The sequence below is a fragment of the Hemibagrus wyckioides genome, linkage group LG25 (assembly GCF_019097595.1).
Source record: "Hemibagrus wyckioides isolate EC202008001 linkage group LG25, SWU_Hwy_1.0, whole genome shotgun sequence".
In the NCBI taxonomy this organism is placed as follows: Eukaryota; Metazoa; Chordata; class Actinopteri; order Siluriformes; family Bagridae; genus Hemibagrus; species Hemibagrus wyckioides.
The window spans coordinates 18,538,667-18,561,281 of NC_080734.1; the positions used below are offsets into that span (position 1 = coordinate 18,538,667).

Consider the following 22,615-nt stretch of genomic DNA (forward strand, 5'->3'; position numbering starts at 1 on the left):
AGTGGAGGCAGTGCAGCAATGGGGTGGTGTTGGAGAACTTAGGCAGGTTGTAAACAAGTCACACTTGCACACAGGGGTAGACCTCTGTTTGTCATATGTGCATCTTCCCCAAATTGTTGCCACATATTCAGATATCTTTGTATGCTCCTTGAAGAACTGGAGTGTTCTGCACCGAGCCCTGACTCTGACTCCACAGAACACCTTTGGGATGAACTGGAACACTGACTGAACCCCAGACCTCCTCACTCTTACAACATCAGTGTCTGATCTCACTAATGCTCTTGTAGCTGAATGATCATTAATCCCCAAAGTCACAAAATGGTCCAGAAATCACACAGTGAGTAGCAGTACTGCAGGTAATGGAACAGTCCTCATAGCAAACAGCTAAATAAAATAAATCTCGAGCTATGCAGGCTCGTCACCAATTGTCACGACTGACTTGTTTTTCTAAAGAGGTCCAGTAACAAAAAGTACAAATGATGTCACTGTTTGCGTTTTGAGTACAGATAAGAAACTTTCTTTTTTAAACTTTGAGTGATGTTGACAGCTTCAGTATGTGTAGCTGAACACTATAGGGCCAAAAGTTTGTGGACATCTGACTATGACCTCCATCTGTGGTTCTTTGCCGCAAAGTTGGACACACATGATTATCTAAAATGTCTTTGTATACTGCAGCGTTACAGTTTCCCTTCGGCTTGAACTAACAGGCCCAAACTTGTTCCAGCATGACTGTACCAGGGGTGTGGTTTCCAGGTCGATGGGAGTTGTAGGAACCGCCCACATTATCCGAACTAGCAATTACAACCCATTTAATACTTTTATTCTATGATCAACTAAAACACATATATGAATAATTTACTTTTAAACATTATTTGTGTTTTGGACCAATTGTCAATTTAATAAATCAGATACTTTTTTGTATTTTTAAGTGGTTTTTTAGTACTATTACCTCCATTGTGCAAGTTGGTTTCGCCCACCTATTGACTCACAACTGATTTTACAGATTAAATTGCTGGTCAGAAAGCGAGTTTAAAAAATAAAATATATTAGATATAGCTAATTCGTTTAGATATATAGATATAGATATATATTAGATAGCTAATTCATTGCAATTCAGCCTTAACTATTAGTATAAGAAGTTGTGTGAGTATTGTGATTGTTCCCATTATTATCAGCAACAAGGTTGTTGCTGATACACTGGAAGAAGCGTCACATCGTCTTCTGTAGACATCTGGCCCAATTTTATTTTAGATTTATCTGTTGTCGGGTATCTAAACTCTCTGAGGCGACGTGAAGCTTCAATGGAATCAAGACATCCAGCGTGAACATCCTCATAGTGTCAAATCAACGCTATGTTTACCTCAGCTGCACTACATTCATTCATTGTCTATACCCACTTATTCCTAGGGTCACAGGAGCCTATCCCAGCGAACATACGGCAAAAGACAGGGGTACACCCTGGACAAGTCGCCAGGCCACACATAGACGAACAACCACACACAATTTAGAATTACCAATCAACCTAATGTACATGTTTTTTGGACTGTGGGAGGAAACCGGAGTACCCGGAATAAACCCATGCAGGCACAGGGAGAAAGGCCCAGCCTGACCCACGATTCGAACCCAGGACCTTCTTGCGGTGAGGCAACAGTGCTAACCACCGTGCTGCCAGCTGCACTACAGTGGCATGTTAAAACCTCACAATAGGTTATGTGAATACGTTTAATTAATTACAGTGTGCATTTGTTTGGACTTACGCTTGTGTAATTTGTTTTAATGAAACAATCATTTGCTTGTAAATGATGGAAAGAAGAGATTAGACAGAAGTCTGGCTGGATGGGTAGATAGATACAAAGCTATATAAACAGAGGGAGATTATGGAATGCCATTGCTAATATAACAAAAGCTGGTTTGTTTCCCCTAATTTATTTATTTAGTGTTCAAACAAAATCTATGCTCATGTCCTGCACGCAAAGCACAGAGCTCCATGAAGACATGGTGTGTTAAGGTTGGAGTGGAAGAGCCGTATGGCGTCAAAAAGTATCGTACTCGTAAAAAAAATATCGTACTCGTAGAAAATTATCGTGCCCGTAAAAAAATATCGTACTCGTAGAAAATTATCGTGCCCGTAAAAAAATATCGTACTCGCTAGAAAATTATCGTGCTCGTAAAAAAAAATAATACACGTGAATTACGAGGTTGCTAGTTTGTTCTTTCCAGCATGCTAGACTTTTATGCAGATTAGGGGGCGGGATAAAAGTCGCCATTGATCCACTGCTTCTCAACCTACTGCCCTTCTCTAGCCAATCAGTAAAGTGACGTCACTGACGCGCGACTCTGCCGGTTAGTGTTTGAGCAAGTGGGAAGATTTAATTAATACGTTTAAAGCTTCTTATATGTGTGTCTATTGTAGTATCGTGTCGAACCTCTTGTTATTATGCTAAAGAGTATTTTAATGAACTGGAAAAGTGTATCATTGTACAACCATTAGCATCATAGCATAGCGTTATTGTAGTCGTGCGCTAGCAGCACTAAGCTCATGTGTTCAGTTTCATCATGATGAAATGTATACCTTCACTCTGTGTTTACACTTATCTCTGTATTAACCCAGACTCTTAACTCTGTATTAACCCAGACTCTTAACTCTGTATCACCGTGTCCACAGGCTCAGGTCAGTCAGATACAGGGTCAGATACAGGTTCAGGTCAGCCAGATACAGGGTCAGATACAGGCTCAGGTCAGTCAGATACAGGATCAGGTCAGTCAGATACAGGCTCAGGTCAGTCAGATACAGGGTCAGATACAAGGTGAAGGGCAGCAGGATCAGAGATGGACATATACACTGATCAGGACATGGCCAAGTGCATGCTGGTGCTATAATGAAGTATAGATTCCCTGTGCAATGTTTTCAAGATGACCGTTAATAAAAGCTAGATTTGCAGGTTTATATGAGGATATGAAAGTCTGCTGCATCACTCTTTTAGCTCTTTCCCCAATAGTTTCAGGAGACAGACCGCCTGTGGAAAAAGAAGAATAAACACTGCTTCCAGAAACCAGGAAAAATTAAAGCTTGAGTCTGAATCTTCAGGGCTGCCATTACAGTAGTGAACTTGTTGATAAAAGATTTACTTGTTTGATATGTAAAATACAGTTTTTTATTGTTTTTTTTTTTTGTTTTTTTTTAATGTTTTAAAAGTATTTGACTCTGCACTTCTGTTTCTGCCCATTGCAGTAGTTTTATTGCTGCAGTTGTTATAATTCTGTGTCAAGGCCTGATACTGCTGTAGTTCTGTCCTATATTGAAAACAAGAAAGAAATAAAGTTTTATTAAAGCACAGACTGTTTTATATTAAGGCCAGAGAGAGAGAGAGAGCTGTTTATTCATATTATTACAATGGCTTCTTGTCAGAGTCAAAAAACTTTCAACTCAAAATAACTCTTTAAATTAGAATTAATTTTTAGACTCTTTATTTCTGTCTGTGTGCTAGAGATAGCTCAACATCATTATGGAGCTGCATGCCACCATGGCCGAAGCAGCCCTGACCCGTCAAGGCATACCCCATACACAACAAACTGCATATGGGGGATGCCTATACACTGTGTATTCTGACACCTTTCTGTCAGAACCAGCATTAAGTACTTCAGCAATTTGAGCAATCGGACCACACAGACCACCCTTCTCTCTCCACGTGCATCAATGAGCCTTGGCCCATCCATGACCCTGTCTCCGGTTCACCACTGTTCCTTCCTTGGACCACTTTTGATACATACTGACCACTGCAGACCGGGAACACCCCACAACAGCTGCAGTTTTGGAGATGCTCTGATCCAGTGGTCTAGCCATCACAATTTGGCCCTGGTCAAACTCGCCCCATTTTCTTGTCCATTTTTCCTGCTTCTAACACATCAACTTTGAGGACAAAATGTTCACTTGCTGCCTAATATATCCCACCCACTAACAGGTGCCATGATGAGGAGATCATCACTCTCATTTACTTCACCTCTCACTGCTCAGAATGTTATGCCTGATCGGTGTAGATATTAGCATAATGAGGTACTTAAAAAAAAGTAGATGCTCACTGTCACTGAAAGTTCCCAATAGCGCTGATTAGTGTGCCGTACCAGCGAGTAGGCTGCAGAAATAGTGCTGATGATTGTGTAGTCTCAGTATGTTAGTCTGCAGTAAGTCTGTCAGCAAGTACATATGGGTGTCCATATACTTTTGACTATATGTTGTGCATTTATGTAGCTAAACCATATATTATCTGTATTATCTGTAAACATATTGGCATGTAGAGAAAAACCTGTAGCTGTCATGAAACATTTTATAACAAAGACAAGTGTGTAGCAGAGGCAGCAGTGACCTTAATTTGTACAAGCATCAGTGACTGAAAACGCAGCCAGTTGCACCGGCCCAACGTAAGTCAGGGTGTAAACTCACTCCTAAACAATACAGTGAGAGGAACTGGTTTCAAATTAGTATAGTAAAGACTTTTGGTTGAAGCGCAGACACTTACAATACATCCTAAATAAGAGTGTGTAAAGTTCTGTAAATTCACAAATATTGCATTAAGGTGTAAGATAAAATTTTAAAATCAAGGTTATAACCATGTTAAAACTATTCTTATTAGTGCAACTATTCATTTTTTATTAGTAATCTGAAAATTGGAATTACTTTCACTTATCTATCCCGTGACAGAGTTTACATTTTACTGGTGCAACTTTCTGCTGGGTGTGTGTGTGTGTGTGTGTGTGTTAGGTTACACATTTACCAAAAAAGGCTGTCACCTCATTTTATCTAGGAGCTGAATTTCTTATACCAATGCAGAAGATAGCGATAAAAACACTACATTTCCACTTTATTTATAAAATATTAATAATAAAAAAGGTGTGTGTGTGTGGTTGAAATTTATGTTTATTAAAGTGTTCAATCTATTCTATAAGTCAATAGTCAGTTTGGAATTTAGGAGTCTTATTATGTGACTTAAATCAGTAGATCTATTAAATTTTATTTCTTCTTATGAATGTCGAATTTTTGGTGAATTAATTATTTACAACATTTAAAACAATTATATAAAAATGAACGAATTGTTCATGTCCAAAATGTTTTCATGGCACTATTCCCACTATTTCCGCTTCATCTGGGGATTTTGTGTAGGAGGTTTGTACAGATGTTCCAGGTGTATCTTGCACTGAGAATCGCAAAAGGAAAATGATGATCATGTTATATTTCATGAATAGTCTCACGTGATTCATCTTATAGTTTCCCCTAAAAACATCCTTAAACATCATGAAGTCGGTATGTGTGAACGCTGGGCATGAAAGGGTTAAACCCCTCGGCACTCACGTCCCGGTGTTGTTTATGTGGGGTTTCAGTGGGCGGTGCCTTTCCAGCGTTTGGAGAAACACGTGAGCAAACCATGACGTACCTCCCACAATGCACTGCGTGTGAACGCTTCATGAACTATCTAATTATTTTTATTTATACAATTAAAAAACATGAATAGTAATATTAGATATAGATATAGATCAGCTATCTTTAATATATAGCTAAACATGGTGTTTTTAGTGCATCTTGTTTTGGCTACCGTCATTGGGTTTTGTGTTGTTGTGAGTGCGGTCGTGGTCCGCTACAAGAGATCAGCAATACACTCTTGTTTCTCTTCATATCGTATAAATCTTTCGCCTTTTACTAAAGATTTCCGTGGGGAGGAACACTATGAGTATAAACTAATTTTTTGATGCCCCGCTTCGTTGCGGGGCTTCCTGTTGTGGTTAAAAATAGAAAAAGATATCGAAAATGGCGATCATATGGGAAGTGATCTTGTATTTCTCTGTTATTTGTTAATTTTCTTGATATCACGGATGCACGGCTCTGTTAAATTGCTGAAAAAACTGTTACTTTATAGCGAGAAGGTTCTGGGTTCGAACAGGCAGGGCTCTTTTTCTATGGAATTTGCATGTTCTGCACGTGCCTGCGTGGGTTTACTCTGGGATTCATCCCACAGTCTAAAAACATGTACATTAGGTTGATTGGTAATTCTAAACTGCCCATAGGAGTGAGTGTGAGTGTGTGTGGTTGTCTGTCTATATCTGTGGCCCTGTGATGGACTGGTGACCTGTCCAGGGTGTACCCCTGCCTTTCACCCAATGTGTGCTGGGATAGACTCCAGCAGATCCCTTTGACCCTAATTAGGAATAAATCGGGTATAGAAGGATGGATGGATGTATATGTGCAATGTTTGATGAAAAAATCTCCAGAAATCCCCGCTTCCTGCACCATATACTCTATTGGCGTTTTAGTGTATTCATTTTAGCAAACAAACAGGTTTTACTAAGGTCGCTGGCAAATGACGTCAAACTCATGTAATTTTATCGATTTAATAGAATACGGGTAGTGGAAGAAATTTCCTACAAAATAATTCCTTAATATTATCCAGCAAGCCATTTATTTAAAAAAAAAAAAAAAAAGTTTAAAGGTGATATTTCCTCCAGTCACTCTTTCTGTGATGCCTTTTGACGAAACTGTTGTTCATTTATTTTTTGGAATTGTTTATTTACAACAACGTTTTGCCAAGATGTACTTGAATTTTTTTAGATATAAAATTGAGAATAACAGTGTTTTATCTTGGAAGGACGTTGTGTTGGGATTTATTGATTTACACTCCTGCTGTAAAACATCATTTCTTCATAATGAACCTAATTCTGTTATTCCACATTCACATATCTAAATACTTTGCTGTTTTGTTTTTTGTTTTTTTTTAAAGAATTTAAGCAATACCTTTCATTAGTTGTCACAGAACAAAAAAGCCTTAAAAATTTTGTTTGTGATTTTTGTCCCTGTTTTCTCTTCCTTCTGTTTTGAGTTGTTTCTGTTTGGTTGCTATTTTCTCATTACTATGTTTCCTTTTTTCAGTTGATATTTTCTGATATTATGTTTGCTTGTTCAGTTGTTATTCACTATTTTCTGTATTCTGTTTTCAAGCACTAAAAAAATAGAATATGGGTATTAAAATTTGGGGGGGGGTGATGAGAGTCTTTTGATAGGATGCACCTTGTGTTTTAAAGGTGTGTTTGTTTGTTTTGTTTGTTTTTTTTTCAACAAAATTAAGGGGGAATTTGGACGTCCATAAAATCACATAAAATCACATAAAATCAAGAACGTGGTCTGAAACGCTGTCAAGAGCATGCAAAACCAACAGGTGGCGATATAATCTCAACCGTAAAGCCATGTTGGCCAATCAGAAGCCTGAGAAGCCGACTTCACAAGCAGTGTTGCCAGATTGGGCGGGTTTCTGCCCAATTGGGCTTCTTTTGGTCACGTCTCACCGGGAAAAAAATGGGTGGGTTGATAAAATCTGGGCTGGTTTTTGATTTTTGACTATAAACATGATATTTTATTAATTTTCTATTCAAACGAATAAATAAAGTATAATGTGTAATGTTGGTGTTTTAATTATATGGTTCAGTTTAGCCAATAAGGTTCAGGTTCAGGTTGTTGTTGTATTAGTTATAATGTATTTTTTTAATGGGCGGGTTTTAAGCTGTGGTTGTCTTCAATCCGATCTGGCAACCCTTCACAAGCCAAAAAAATCCCCGGTTTCGCTGTCTACACGATAACGCTACAACCTTCACCCTGGCAGGAGTTTTCAAAAATGTTCGGTTTCAGTGACCGGATGTTGCGTTTGCGTGTGGGCGACCGGACAAACCGCATAAAAAAAGCTGCGGTTTTAAAAATACCCGCGTTCGTGTGGACAGGGCCTGTTGAACCAAGCTGATTGACATAAATCATGGCTCCAACACGAGAGATGTCAGGTGAAACAAAGGAGAGGATTATAAAACTTCTTGAAGAAGGTAAATCTTCACGGAGTGTTGCAAAAGATGTTGGTTGTTCCCAGTCAGCTGTGTCTAAAATCTGGACCAAGTACAAATCGAATGGGAAGGTTGTAAAAGGGAAGCGTTCTGGAAGACCAAGGAAGACATCAAAGCGTCAAGATAGAAAACTTAAAGCAATGTGCCTTGGAAACAGAAAATGCACAACAAAACAAATGAGGAACAAGTGGGCAGAAAGTGGAGTCAACGTCTGTGACCGAACTGTAAGAAATCGCCTAAAAGAAATGGGATTTACGTACAGAAAAGCCAAACGAAAACCATCATAAACATCTAAACCAGTGGGCTAAAGAAAAGCAATCATGGACTGTGGATGACTGGATGAGAGCGATATTCAGTGATGGATCTCCAGTTTGCATTGGGCAGGATGATGATGCTGGAACTTTTGTTTGGTGCCGTTCCAATGAAATTTATAAAGACAACTGCCTGAAGAAAACATGCAAATTTCCACATGGGGTTGTATGTCAGGTAAAGGTATGGGAGATATGACAGTCATTACATCCTCAATAAATGCACAAGTTTTTGGACACTTTTCTTATTCCATCAATTGAAAGGATGTTTGGTGATGATGACATCATTTTTTCAGGATGATAATGCATCGTGCCATAGGGCAAAAGCTGTGAAAACTTTCCTTCAAGAAAGACATATAATGTCAATGGCATGGCCTGCAAATAGTCCAGACCTCAATCCAATTGAAAATCTATGGTGGAAATTAAGGAAAATGGTCCACGACAAGGCTCCAACCTGCAAAGCTGATCTGGCAACTGCAATAAGAGAAAGTTGGAGCCGGATTGATGAAGAACACTGTTTGTCGATAAGTCCATGCCTCAGAGAATTCAAGCTGTTATAAAAGCCAGAGGTGGTGCAACAAAGTACTAGTGGTATTTCTGTTTGGTGATTCCATAATATTTTCCTCAGAACTGAGCGATTCAATATTTTTTTCCTCAGAAAAAACAGTTGCAATTGACTATAATTTTCTTTCTTTTTTATTTTTGTAAGTGTTTCATAAAGCCAGAAGGTTGGAATGTTAAATGAAAATAGTTTTGTGGCATGTCTGTGATTGTTTTTTTTCTACACAATTGAATGAACATCTTCCAAGAGTGGTGATTCCATACTTTTTGCCAGGGGTTGTATGTAAACTCCAGAGCAGAGATCCTGAAATCTGGCCCACAATCACAGGTAGGGGAGTGTGATCAGGGTTGGAGCTAAACTCTGCAGTGGACTGGCCCTCCAGGGAAAGATCTGAGGAACCCTGATCTAGAGACTCTGTTGCAAGGGTGTAACTTTGGTTTGAGAAGTGTGTGTGTGTGAGAGAGAGACACAAAATGGGGGAAAATATTTTTGATTTAAATCCCATTTCCTACATTTCGGGACTATGGTGATACAACATCCAGGAAATAATTAAGTTAATTATAATGATAAATTCTGCCAAAAAGAATAGTAGGTTACTAAACTATGTATATAAAAAAGGTCTTACTTTATTTATTGTTTAATAGGGGCCGATCACCAAGGCTTGAGAGAATCATTTTATAAAGTCAAAAATGTTCACTGTTAATGTTTTATTTGTGAATAAAATTTAAATGTGAGACTCCGTTTCCTCTGTTAAACAAACTTTTATTCCAAACTAACCCTGTACCTGAAAATGTAAAATAAATCACTTCTTGCACAGGACGTTCGTCAGAGACACATCCACCAAACCGCTGGGGTTTAGAATAGAAAAAGCAAAAAACTGTGCGTGTTGAATCATTATTCTGTAATATCAAGTGCAGAGAGACAGCAGCAACATTAATATGTACTTACATGAAAATGTTGATCATTACTTTAATAATTGTCTTTCATGCATAAACAAACACCCTTAGTTAAGAAACAAATTAAAATATTTACATTCCTGTAAATATTCCTAAAAAGTCATATGTTGCTGCTTTTGGCGTTTCATCGCTGATTGACAATTCAACAGAGCTGTGCTCCAGTACTGAACCTAATGTGTAAAAACCTGATCCAGCAGACTGTCCCAGTTCAGCAGCTGAGGATGATGACGGTGGTGGTGGTGGTGGTGTAGCTAGTGGTTAACACACAGCACATTAACATGTACAGCATATTTTTTAAGATATTTGACAAAATGAAAATCCATTTGGATCAATTCATGACATGCAGTCAGTACAGAAAAAATACTTACACTGCAACTGTAGCTTGGAGGGGGAGATGTTCAGCATTGCACACTCTAACTCATCATCGTCGTCTTCCATTCCTGTTATCGAAAGGCAAGAATTAGCAATCTGCGTTTTCACTGTACTTGGATTTCTTAAAATATACACCTGTGTTAATTGAAGAATAGCGTACATGTAAAACAAGCTACGTTGTTACTCATACTACCAGACACAATGGCAAATAATTCTTTTATACAAGCAAAAAAATAAACAACCGGCCCGTTGGCTTGGACTTTGCACTTGAGGCAGGCATGGGCGGACAGTCTGACTGCATCTGGCTCCAGAGGTATTACTGCAGTTTGTACATCCGTGTCCCTGGGACACAAGTTGCCCCCATTATAAAGGAAGCATAACTGTATTCACCAAAGACTTCTCTTTTGTCAGAGGCATCACCCCCTCTCTGACGGACCACAGCAAGAGTGTTTCCCCTGACAAGCTCCTCCTTCTTTAGTGCCAACTTGTCCTGCAGAGACGGGTTGTCTTTGATCAGGTTATCTTCACACCTAGTGGTTTATCATTAGGAGTGACTGATTGATTAATTAAAGTGTGAAGGGCAGTGGGCCATCAGAACCATCACAGACAAAGAGTTTCAGAGACTCAATGTAACATGAAACACCGTATGCAATGAAAAAGTGCCACAAAGTGTTAGTGGTCCAAACTACATTACATCCGTAGTGGTTTAGCACTACCGTACTCAGAATCTTTATACTGTATCTGAAAATGACTGGTTTAGTGGTGATAAAGTGGTCAAACTGAAATGAAAAATTGTGACTGAGATGCGATGAAACTGAGCCTAGATGGAGTCTGGCAGGACAAAAAGAAAGTCTAAGTTAATCACTGCATGAAGAAGGCTGAAAGCAGGTGTAATAATTGAAGTCTCTGATGTGACGTGTTAAGATTATCTACATTATTGAGGATCTCCGCGGTTATAGCTGCTGTCAGGTGGTTGTGATAAACATAGTGGTGGAAAATGCAACATAAAATTATTTTTAAGTTAAGTTATAAGTAGTGAGAAAAATTATTGCTGCATTGGCCGGGAATCGAACCGAGGTCTAAGACTTGAAATTGTTTAGCTAAAAAGCCCTAAACTGTTTCCCATTCATTTTCAATGGTAGTGCTAAACCACTACGGATGTAATATACTTTTGGCCACTAGTGGCCGCTGTGTGACCCACCGGCGTCTTTCTTCGCTCTGATTGGTGGAGCGACGAAGCGAGACAAACGGTGTGCACGCGAGGCGGACGTCGCTAATTGGTAAGTTGTTTTTAATTAACTGAAACGTAAACAAGAAACGAACTGATGTTTATATTTTATGTAAGCTCTTTCTAAGGAAAAAAATGACTTGAATTGCTTTGGTTACGAAAACTTAAACGCATGTGTTTACAGTGTGTCATGTTGCTGTCAAATATTAATTTATAAAATGGTGACATAATTTTTAGATATTAGCATAAGATACAGGAGAGTATACACTGTTAAAAACATTGGATTATGTGTTGTACATCTGGTTGAGATATGCAGGCAAAGTAACTTGTGATTTCTGTCTTTACTAACATCAGTTTTTTGTATACTTGGCAAAATAGAAATGACTGTGAAGAATTATCCTGGTGCAGTACCACCTATTACACTCCCCTCACCGTCCGTTCCACCTCCACTGGAGGGTTCGGAAGTAGATGGTAATTGTGTCACATTTCTTCTGAATGTCAGTTTATCAATTTTAACCTTTTTGTCAAATTTATTTATGTAATGTACTAATGTGATTATTTACACCAATGTTTCTGTTACAAGTAATCAACTTTTTAATCAGCTCTGTCATCTGTAAAAAGCCCCGTGCCCCTGCCTCGGGAGCTGATGTTTCTTATGCCAGAACCAGCAAGTCCTTTGCCCATCGAGTCAACCATCACAGTACCAGGTGTGTATAGGTTCAACTGTATTTGCAGTGCTTAAAAATATCTACATAATAAATCAGATATAACATAACTTGAACTTCCTTTAAAAATGGTATCTGAATAATAATGAGCAGTTTTAGAATTAAAAAAAAAAAGCCCATACTCCAATATAACTGAATAACTGAATTTCAGTGACTGAATTGTAGATACTGTGTGCCATATTATAGTCTGACTTTATTTTCTTTGTGTACAATAATGAAATGTTTAACATTCTCTGTATTGTCAGAGATACGTTCAAATTCTCCTGAAAGGTCTGCAGTGACCAGTCAACCTCCACTGCATCCACCAACTGTAGCAAGAGCTCAAAGTTTTACAAATATATTTCTATTTGTTGGTGCACATGGTAAAGATAGACGGTCAACACACACACACACACACACACAATCTTATGCTTAACTATTTATTTATTCTTGTTTTGTTTAGTCCAGCCATCACCAACTGTCCGCCTCCACAACTTCCTGGATATGACCATGGAAGCCAGAGAATGATAACTGAATGGGGAGGCTGAGGAACAACTACACTTAAAGGTTGTGTTCACCCTCAGGTTATTTCTGCAGGTGTTTGGAGACCTTGTGAAATTGTCGGCATCACTGGACAGTATTACTTGTTGTCATCCAGACTGTGTTACAGACAGACAGAGTTTGCCGGAAGAGGTGGAATGCTGACAACCCAGTGTGGCTGGAAAACTTCCCCAAAGATTTACAAATGTGTTGCCTGTGATACTGACCTACAAGAAGGCCATCTGTGAACCAATAATGGATGAACCGAGGTGCACAGGTAAATTACCCACAGACATGTGAAACCAAATCATGTGTCAATCTGGCCTGGCTTCTCAACTGCCAAAACATCATGGCTGGGGAAAGTATGGGCAAAAGACTATTACTCACTTCATTAGACAGGAAACTAAGCCAGCTCCATTCAGACAGTACAGTGATTCAGATGGCTGGAAAAGCATCTCTGTATCTGCACACTACCTGACTGACTGTCTACTGCATGAGTACCAGCACCAGGAGCTCACCATCAAAAGACTGCTGCAGGGCACCTTTAGACAAGCTTTCCACTTGGACCGTAAGTTTGAAAGAAAGGTCACCTGGTCATCTGGGATCATGTCATTTTATGCTGTAATGAATGAAAACTGGATGATCATTTCATGGGTAACAGTGCAGTCTGAGACAGAGAAGTCACTGAGGCCCATGTATGAGGGATTCGCTACCTGTTAAAGCACTGCAGGCATAAAGAAGGCCCAATACCAGTGGGTTGACGGGTAAGAAATGATCAGTATTATGCCAATATTTACATCTAATATTGCTTTTCACATTTTATGTTTGTAGTTTGATAGAAAGTATATTACATCTGTAGTGGTTTAGCACTACAATTGAAAATGAATGGGAAACGGTTTAGGGATTTTTAGCTGAAGAATTCCGCAGGAGAACAGGGTTCGATTCCCCGTCTGGGAGACTCAAGTATTTGGGTTAATTTTCTACTCCTTTGTCGTGAAGAAAATAATGCTTCACACACAAGCCGACATGAATTTCCCTCATGGGATCAATAAAGCCTATCTATCTATCTATCTATCTATCTATCTATCTATCTATCTATCTATCTATCTATCTATCTATCTATCTATCTATCTATCTATCTATCTATCTATCTATCTATCTATCTATCTATCTATCTATCTATCTATCTATCTATCTATCTATCTACTGTATCTGAAAACTACAGGTTTATTGGTGATAAAGTGGTCAACTTGAAATGGAAAATGGTACTGTGAGGTGTTAAAATTGCATTCCAAGATGTAGTCTGATAGAATAAGAAAGTGTAATTGAATCAAATCAAATCACAGCATGAAGGGGGATGAGGGCAGGTTTCATAATTGCCAAACGTGTGGAACTATCTCTGCTATGTTAAGATTATCTACATTACAGAGCATCTCTTTGGTTATAGCTGTTGTCAGGAGGTTGTGATACACATAATGGGGAAAAGTGTAAATAAATGTAGCTTATATAAATTAAAATAAGTGAAATGAAAAATAAATTTTACTTCATTCTTTGTAATGAGCAACAAACACTCGACATTACTCAGACTTGCTCTTTTTTACAGATAGCGGACAGTAGGGCTGCACAATTAATCGATTTTCTAATCGCGATTACGATTACAGATGCCGTGATTATGTAATCGTTCAAACCTGCGATTACAAAAAAAACTACTTACATTATTCTGCGTGCTTAAGGGGAGTTTATTGCATGTTACGTTGTGAGGGGTGAATAAAGACTTTTAATAGGTGTAATAGTCTGTAGGCGTGTCCTTATCAACGCCCCGATTATCCACTTGTCTATCTGGTCATGTTAATTTCACGAACATGTGGGCTGATAAAGAAACATCAGATCGTTTGCAAAGTGTTGCTGAGAAGAATCAAGAATTAGAATCGAAAAGAAATGACTTGACTGACATCTCTCTGTGCACACACACAAATACCGCGAGAGTGTGGTCTCGAATATGCTCTAGAACTGCTCTCGTGATACTTTAATGTCCTACCTATCGGTTTGCGCAGCCCACTTTCACACCACGTGACTAAAATACCATACATCCCTTGAGCGGGACAGCAATAAAAAAAAAAAGGTCAGAAAACACAACAATCTTATTATTGAGATAATAGCCTAACTTTTAGGTTTTAATGTTAACACAGTTGATAAAAGTCGGCTAACAAACGTATGTCGTGTCAAAAAGGAGGCCCCTTGTCTCTGATTCTGAAAACCCCTGACATATAGGACCCTTTTGAATATTATTTCAAACCCAAGGTGCATAAAAGTGTGTAAAGACAGATCTAAATAAAATATAAACTGTTAAAGCACTAAGACATTACAATCTGAACATAATGACTTTCTCTTATTCAACTAATGCAGTATTTAAGGTAAAATAAATATATGGCTTAGGTGAACAATGGGCCAGAACAGACTCCATCATTCGGCTGTTCTGTCAATTGAAAAAGGAATTCTCAGCACTATAAGTACTAGTAGGGTAATTGACCGTTTTACTCAAGTCAAGTCTCGGAGATACTCTCTGATGAGTCTACCATCATAGAAGTAGGATAGAAAAGTCACCAAGATAAAAAAATGGTATAAATCTATTCAAAACACCATTTAATGTAAATTGTGATCATCGTAATTAATAATCGCAATTACAATTTCAAGGGAATAATCAACAATTATGATTTTTGTCATAATCATGCAGCCCTAGCAGACAGTATGCAAAACTATATTACATCTGTAGTGGTTTAGTACTACCATACTTAGAATCTTAGAATCTTAGAATGTTTCCCTCATGGGATCAATAAAGTCTATCTATCGTACGTACGTACATAGATCTGAAAGAGATCTGAATATAGATAGATCGTAGATAGATCTGAAAACGACTGGTTTAGGGGTGATAAAGTGGTCAAATTGTAATGGAAAGTGTTACTGAGAGGTATTCCAAGATGGAGTCTGATAAAATAAGAAAATGTAATTGAATCAAATCATTGCATGAAGAGGGATGAGAGCTTATGTAATAATTGCCAAACGTGCGGAAATATCTCTGCCATGTTAAGATTATCTACATTACTGAGGATCTCTTCGGTTATGGCTATTATCAGAAGGTTGTAATAAACATAATGGGGAAAAGTGCAACATGAAATCAAGCTTGTAGAAGTTATAAGTAAAGCAAAAAATAAATGTTGCTGCATTGGCCGGGAATTGAACCCAAGTCCCATTCAGAGCGCCGAAAGACGAGGGTTGGCCACACAGCGGCCACCAGTGGCCAAAAGTATATTACAACCATAGTGGTTTAGCACTACCATTGAAAATGAATGGGAAACGGTTTAGGGATTTTTAGCTAAAGTATCCCGCGGGAGACTAGGGTTCGATTCCCCGTCTGGGTTACTCAAGTACTTGGGTTAATTTTCTACTCCTTCGTAATGAAGAAAATAATGCTTCACACACAAGCCGACATTAATTTCCCTCATGGGATCAATAAAGCCTATCTATCTATCTATCTATCTATCTATCTATCTACTGTATCTGAAAACTACAGGTTTATTGGTGATAAAGTGGTCAACTTGAAATGGAAAATGGTACTGCGAGGTGTTAAAATTGCATTCCAAGATGTAGTCTGATAGAATAAGAAAGTGTAATTGAATCAAATGACTGCATGAAGAGGGATGAGGGCAGGTTTCATAATTGCCAAACGTGTGGAAATATCTCTGCCGTGTTAAGATTATCTACATTACAGAGGATCTCTTCGGTTATAGCTATTGTCAGGACGTTGTGATACACATAATGGGGAAAAGTGTAAATAAATGTAGCTTATATAAGTTATACGAAAAATAATTTCTGCTGCATTGGCCGGGAATCGAACCCGGGCCTCCCGCGTGGCAGGCGAGAATTCTACCACTGAACCACCAATGCGTGCGTGTTCCTAAAGTTTTGTAATATATGTTTTGGCCACAGGGTAGGGGGCGCTCTGCTGGCACTATTTCTTACCCCGGGAAATTTGAAGTCGCCATTTTACTGAATAAAAGAGGAGGCGTTTTCTTGAACACATGATCAGCTCATTGCTCCAAAGTAAGTTACTTTTCTTTCCACCAGAATGTTTTATATCATCATTAATGCTGAGCTCAGATGAGTTTCTCTGGAGCACGCCAGCATTGATGGCTTTAAGAGCTTGCTTGATATCAAACTTTACCCTTTTCTCTCTCAAACACAGCCTTGGGTGATTCAAACACTAATCTATGAATGAACATGGCTGTTTAGGTGTAATGTTTCAGGTTGCGTTATAGAAGACACAATGTGATTATTTGAATATTTTAAAAGACATACCAACATCTACTGCTTTTCTGTCTTACAGGTCATCCTACACAAAAAAAAAGTGGTGACCTCTCATTTCTCATTCAGAAGCCAACTAAAGAGACCAGGATGATCAAAAATAACATGTCTCTGCAGGACAAGTCATCTCAAGAAGCTTTTATTGCCATTTTGACCTCATATAGCTGATGCAGTACACTGCGAAGTTAAACAACATTCTACACAAAGACACAGAGCTACATAAGACTAACATAAGAACACAGAACTAACGGCTTAAAAAGCTTTTAAAAATTAACCTCAGTGACACATGTGGACTGTGTGACCGTGTGATGCACAGGAATTTCTGCAGATCACCAGAAATGACCTCAGCAATGCCAGTATCCCATTTCAGGTCTTCCTTTGCATGAAGGGCTGGGACTCCAAACACTGCTCACCAATCCCTGAAAACACAGCAGAAAATTATACTTATCAATGCTGCCTAAACAATCAACAACCATTCAATCAATCAAGATAATGTAATTAGTAATCATCTTCACACCTGTGATCTGTGTAGTTATCAGTTGTGTGGTGCCTCACCTGTCTTTTCACTGATACTGAACCTTCTCCACCACCACAATCCTGTACAGGTGTGCCAGCCCTTGGTACATGGACTCCAATGACTTTTTACTTAGAAGTAAATGTTACTTTCCTGGCCACCTTCTGGGTGTGGACTGAGCAGAATGCCTGCTCAGAGGTTCCCTGTAGGAGCCTTTTAATGCTTTCCTTATGGTATTGGTACTCATGGAGGAGGCAGTCGGTAAGGTAGTGTGCAGACACATCCGTCACATACTCCCCAAAGGAGAAGTCCAAGTCTCTTTTCTAGTGAATCCAGTGATGCTCCTCTGACCATACTTTAATCCTCAGGGCACGCAGGCGAGTGAGGAGAGTGAGGCCAAGTTTGCACCCTCATATTTCAGGTGCATCATTTCCATGGCAGTTAATGAGGTAGTATGCTGACACGGCGAGTCCGTTCTGTCCATCGTCATCATTGCACTCACCAAAGGGAGCAGACTATGTCTCCTTTCTGAGAAATTCTGTGATTTTTCTTTTTCGACTTTTCTTTCCAGCCTCAGAATCTAGAACATTCTGACAGGTGGAGATGTAGACCAAGCAGGAGAAAAGCTTCAGTCTGATTGCCATTGTGTGCCATGACTGGCCTGGTCTTGACTGATAAGACCGCTATACTAATGAGGAGGAGTGAAAAATCAGTGTTTTGAAGAAGTAATAGTAAGTGTAAGCCATGACCTAATCAAGTATAGTTTGAGGGGAAATTCCCTGAAGTGAGAAGTTTAAAGACTCTGTCTAGTTAATCTAATTCTGGCCACTAACACTGTGTGGCGCTGTTCTGTTGCACAAACACTTGAAACTCATCATTTGTAATTCAGCTGAAACACTTTGTGGAAATGAGCAGGTATTGTTTACTTCTGTGAATACTGGTGGCTGGATATTTTTACAGGATCAGTAAATGGCATGGAAATACTCAACTTTAATACAAATCACAACATAATTGCATGTTCCTTGGTATATAAAACACTTTGCCAAGCACTAGAAAACCAGCACTCCTTTTAAATACAAGTCCAGAGAAATTTCTTGATGGACCAGAGCTCTGGCTGTCTTTTACTGCACTGCAGTACGGCACCTACTGTTGTGAACCTATCTGCACCAACTTTGGCCATGTCTCGAGTCCAAATCTTTCTGTTCAACTGTTGTTCTTCATGTTCCACCTTCAAGGCCCAGCTTCAAACCTCAACATTCGCAATCTTCTCATACCAGGTGATTTATTTATATTAATTTTATTTATTTAGAAATGGTATGGGAAATGGTCACTCACTGGTAACTTTATTAGGAACGCCTGCATGTTCATTCAGTTTTCTCATCAGAAAATCATGGGGCAGCAGCACAATGCAGAATATCATGCAGGTTCAGGTCGAGAGCCTCAGTTAATGTTGATCTCTGGTCTTTAACCTGCTTGTTGTTCCAGATGGGCTGAGTTTGAGTATTTCAGTCTGTAATATTGCACCCCCCCTCCCCAAGTAGCTTTATTTGTTGCCAGATCTACTGTTTACTATTATTTGAGTCATTTTCTTAATCACCACATTTACTTACATACATTATTACCAATGCTCTTGGGTGCTTTTCTACTCACTGATACTCAATACTCTTTCTCTCTCAGTTACAGGAACTGCTTTATCCTGGTCAGGGTGGGTCTGGAGTCAATGCTGGGAACACCATAATACACCCTTGATGGGATGCCAGCACATCATGTAGCACCACAGCAGCAATTTCTCACACCCTGTCCAGCTACTAGGTGGTGGAGGGGAGACTGAGAAAATCCCACAAAGAATCGGAGGACAGAAACAGGGACCATAGAGACTCATCCTGACACTTAGTACAGTGAAACACATTACTGTTACCTGCGGTTGGATAAACCATTTGAATATTACATTACTGAAAGTTACCAAGCAACCAGAATCCACAAAACTGCAAATGTATGAAGTGATTTTCTGTAATAAATACAATAAAGATTCAACTGTTGGTTTTAGTGGTTATTAAACAACAGGGTTTTTCTTTCCATACAGTCGTGATCAAAATTAGAAAATAATTTCTAAACAATTTTGTGACAGATTGTTAATCTTCTTCTTTCCTTAAAATATTATTAGAATATTATATTTTCAACAAAAACCTTCAGAAAACTGGAAAACCAGTAATAAAAATTAGAGAACAGTAATTCTGTTGTACAAATGATTGCAATAAAACATTTTTAAGAGTTGCAGCTGTCAGAAATTAGTAGGAGGTGTAAAGGCCCTAGCTTTAAATGACTTCATCACATCTGGGGCTGCTGGACATCATGAGTTCATTAGTTTCTCACAGTGCTCTGGTGTGATCTTGGTCCACTTCTTGTTCCAGGAAATTCAAGGATTTTTCAAGATTAGTTAGGTCAGGACTCTCGGCTGGCCATTTCGTTATGTTTTCAGCTTCAAGGAACTGCTTTACCTGTTTTGCAGTGTGATAGTGGGGAATTGTCTTGCTTGAAAATTGTAGGCTGATTGGCAGATGCTCACAGAGAAGGGACCACATGTTGCTGAAGGAGGTTCTGATAAACATTTGCATTCACCTGCCATGTAGCTATATGTATTAGAGTCCTGCTGCAGAAAAAACATCCCCTAGACCATGACACTTCCAGCATGTTGTGTGAACAGAGGAGAACTTGAGTCTAAAGCTCACTTTAGTGATGAGAACAAGTTTCATTTCTTTGGATCCGATGGGAAACGTTATGTTCGGTGTCAAACTGGGGAAAGATTAAACCTGAAGTGTGTAAAGAAGTCAGTGAAGGTTGAGGAGGAAGTGTCAGCTTTGACAGCTGGGTACACTAACCTAATATTCCGTCAAGTTTGGAACAATGAAGATTTCAGAAAATATCAAGTGTTTATAAATTGTTCTCTAATTTTGATTGCCACTGTATGTATATATTTATAAAACAAGGCCAATGTGTCACACCACTGCATGATATTGCAGATAAGGTTATAAGCTTTATTTTTATAAATTAAACACAGAAGTGAATGTAATTCCCTGTTGCATCCCATTTTACAGTCATCAGTGTGTGGAAATCATGTGCTGAAATAGTCACCGTTCAATCACAGCCATATTCTGAGGTGTGGTTATAAATGGAATCAAATCCCTGAAAATGTGTTTATTTAAAATTATTTTTAGTCATGCATAAAAAGGAAAACCCTTTCTAGTTTCTCATTATATTCTGTCCTGCTGTACTGAAGCCAAAATAAAGCTTTTCAGAATTAGTACTGCATATATTGTATAGCCTTACCCACCTTGTATATGATATTAATCTAGTAGGGAATATTGCAAACATACTGTACTTCAGTAGGATGTAATATATGGATCAAAGGTGACTTTTATAGAAAGAATACTCTCATTGTTTTGTGATATGGATTTATTATTGTAGTGAGTTTGTGGAAATGAGAAATTACCAATAGAAGAAGAAGGCTTTATTATCGTCACACATACACAGTGGAATTCTTTTCTTCACATATCCCAGCTGGGGAAGTTGGGGTCAGAGTGCAGGGACAGATATGATATGATATAGCACCCCTGGAGCAGGGAGGGTTAAGGGCCCTGCTCAGTTGCCCAGCAGTGCCAGTTTGCTGGTGCTGGGGCATGAACCCATATCCTCTGATCAACAACCCAGAACCTTAGCCACTGGAGCCACCCTTACCCTGAGCCACCACTGCCCTGAACCACCACTGCCCTGAGCCACCCCTGCCCTGAGCCACCACTGCCCTGAACCACCACTGCCCTGAGCCACCACTGCCCTGAAACACCACTGCCCTGAGCCACCACTGCCCTGAACCACCCCTGCCCTGAGCCACCACTGCCCTGAAACACCACTGCCCTGAACCACCACTGCCCTGAAACACCACTGCCCTGAACCACCACTGCCCTGAGCCACCACTGCCCTGAAACACCACTGCCCTGAACCACCACTGCCCTGAACCACCACTGCCCTGAAACACCACTGCCCTGAACCACCACTGCCCTGAAACACCACTGCCCTGAGCCACCCGTGCCCTGAAACACCACTGCCCTGAAACACCACTGCCCTGAGCCACCACTGCCCTGAGCCACCCCTGCCCTGAGCCACCAGTGCCCTGAAACACCACTGCCCTGAGCCACCCGTGCCCTGAAACACCACTGCCCTGAGCCACCACTGCCCTGAGCCACACCTGCCCTGAGCCACCAGTGCCCTGAAACACCAGTGCCCTGAGCCACCACTGCCCTGAAACACCAGTGCCCTGAGCCACCACTGCCCTGAAACACCAGTGCCCTGAGCCACCACTGCCCTGAAACACCAGTGCCCTGAGCCACCACTGCCCTGAAACACCACTGCCCTGAGCCACCACTGCTCTGAAACACCACTGCCCTGAAACACCACTGCCCTGAGCCACCCCTGCCCTGAGCCACCCCTGCCCTGAAACACCAGTGCCCTGAGCCACCACTGCCCTGAGCCACCCCTGCCCTGAGCCACCACTGCCCTGAAACACCACTGCCCTGAGCCACCCCTGCCCTGAGCCACCCCTGCCCTGAAACACCAGTGCCCTGAGCCACCACTGCCCTGAGCCACCCCTGCCCTGAAACACCACTGCCCTGAGCCACCACTGCCCTGAAACACCACTGCCCTGAAACACCACTGCCCTGAGCCACCCCTGCCCTGAGCCACCCCTGCCCTGAAACACCAGTGCCCTGAGCCACCAGTGCCCTGAAACACCCCTGCCCTGAGCCACCACTGCCCTGAGCCACCCCTGCCCTGATCCACCCCTGCCCTGATCCACCCCTGCCCTGAGCCACCCCTGCCCACTAATGTGGATAATATGACTAATATTATGTAATCTTAAAAATGCCAAAAGATATATGCATATAATGAGTTGGAATTATAAATGAAGCAAAATTAATTCCAGAGTGAGTTGACTTCATAATCTCAGTGAGTACTGTTACATTTCTTTACACATTTCTGTATAAAATATTCAGTCAGTCTAAAGAAAATTCAACATAAATAATCCTTCTTAGCGTTATCATACAATTATTTTAACTTTTATTGTTATTATACTACTACAACACCCTTCAATGTTTCATTAATTATGTAAATAACGCTATAACCCTTAAACCCGGCGTGTGAAAGC

The 22,615-nt window shown here is 40.0% G+C and overlaps 1 long non-coding RNA gene and 2 other non-coding genes across 3 annotated transcripts; 2 read left to right on the forward strand and 1 right to left on the reverse strand.

Moving 5' to 3' along the window:
* The first annotated feature begins 5,648 nt into the window (after positions 1-5,648).
* LOC131346325 (U5 spliceosomal RNA) lies at positions 5,649-5,764 on the forward strand. Its single transcript, XR_009203593.1, has one exon. It is a non-coding gene; the product is annotated as a U5 spliceosomal RNA (small nuclear RNA).
* Positions 5,765-16,416: 10,652 nt separating this feature from the next.
* On the reverse strand, positions 16,417-16,487 carry trnag-gcc (transfer RNA glycine (anticodon GCC)). The gene has a single exon. It is a non-coding gene; the product is annotated as a tRNA-Gly (tRNA).
* A 41-nt stretch (positions 16,488-16,528) lies between these two features.
* Positions 16,529-19,381, forward strand: LOC131346123 (uncharacterized). The gene is made up of 3 exons (XR_009203575.1): positions 16,529-16,643; positions 16,927-18,695; positions 19,096-19,381. It is a non-coding gene; the product is annotated as an uncharacterized LOC131346123 (long non-coding RNA).
* Positions 19,382-22,615: the final 3,234 nt, after the last annotated feature.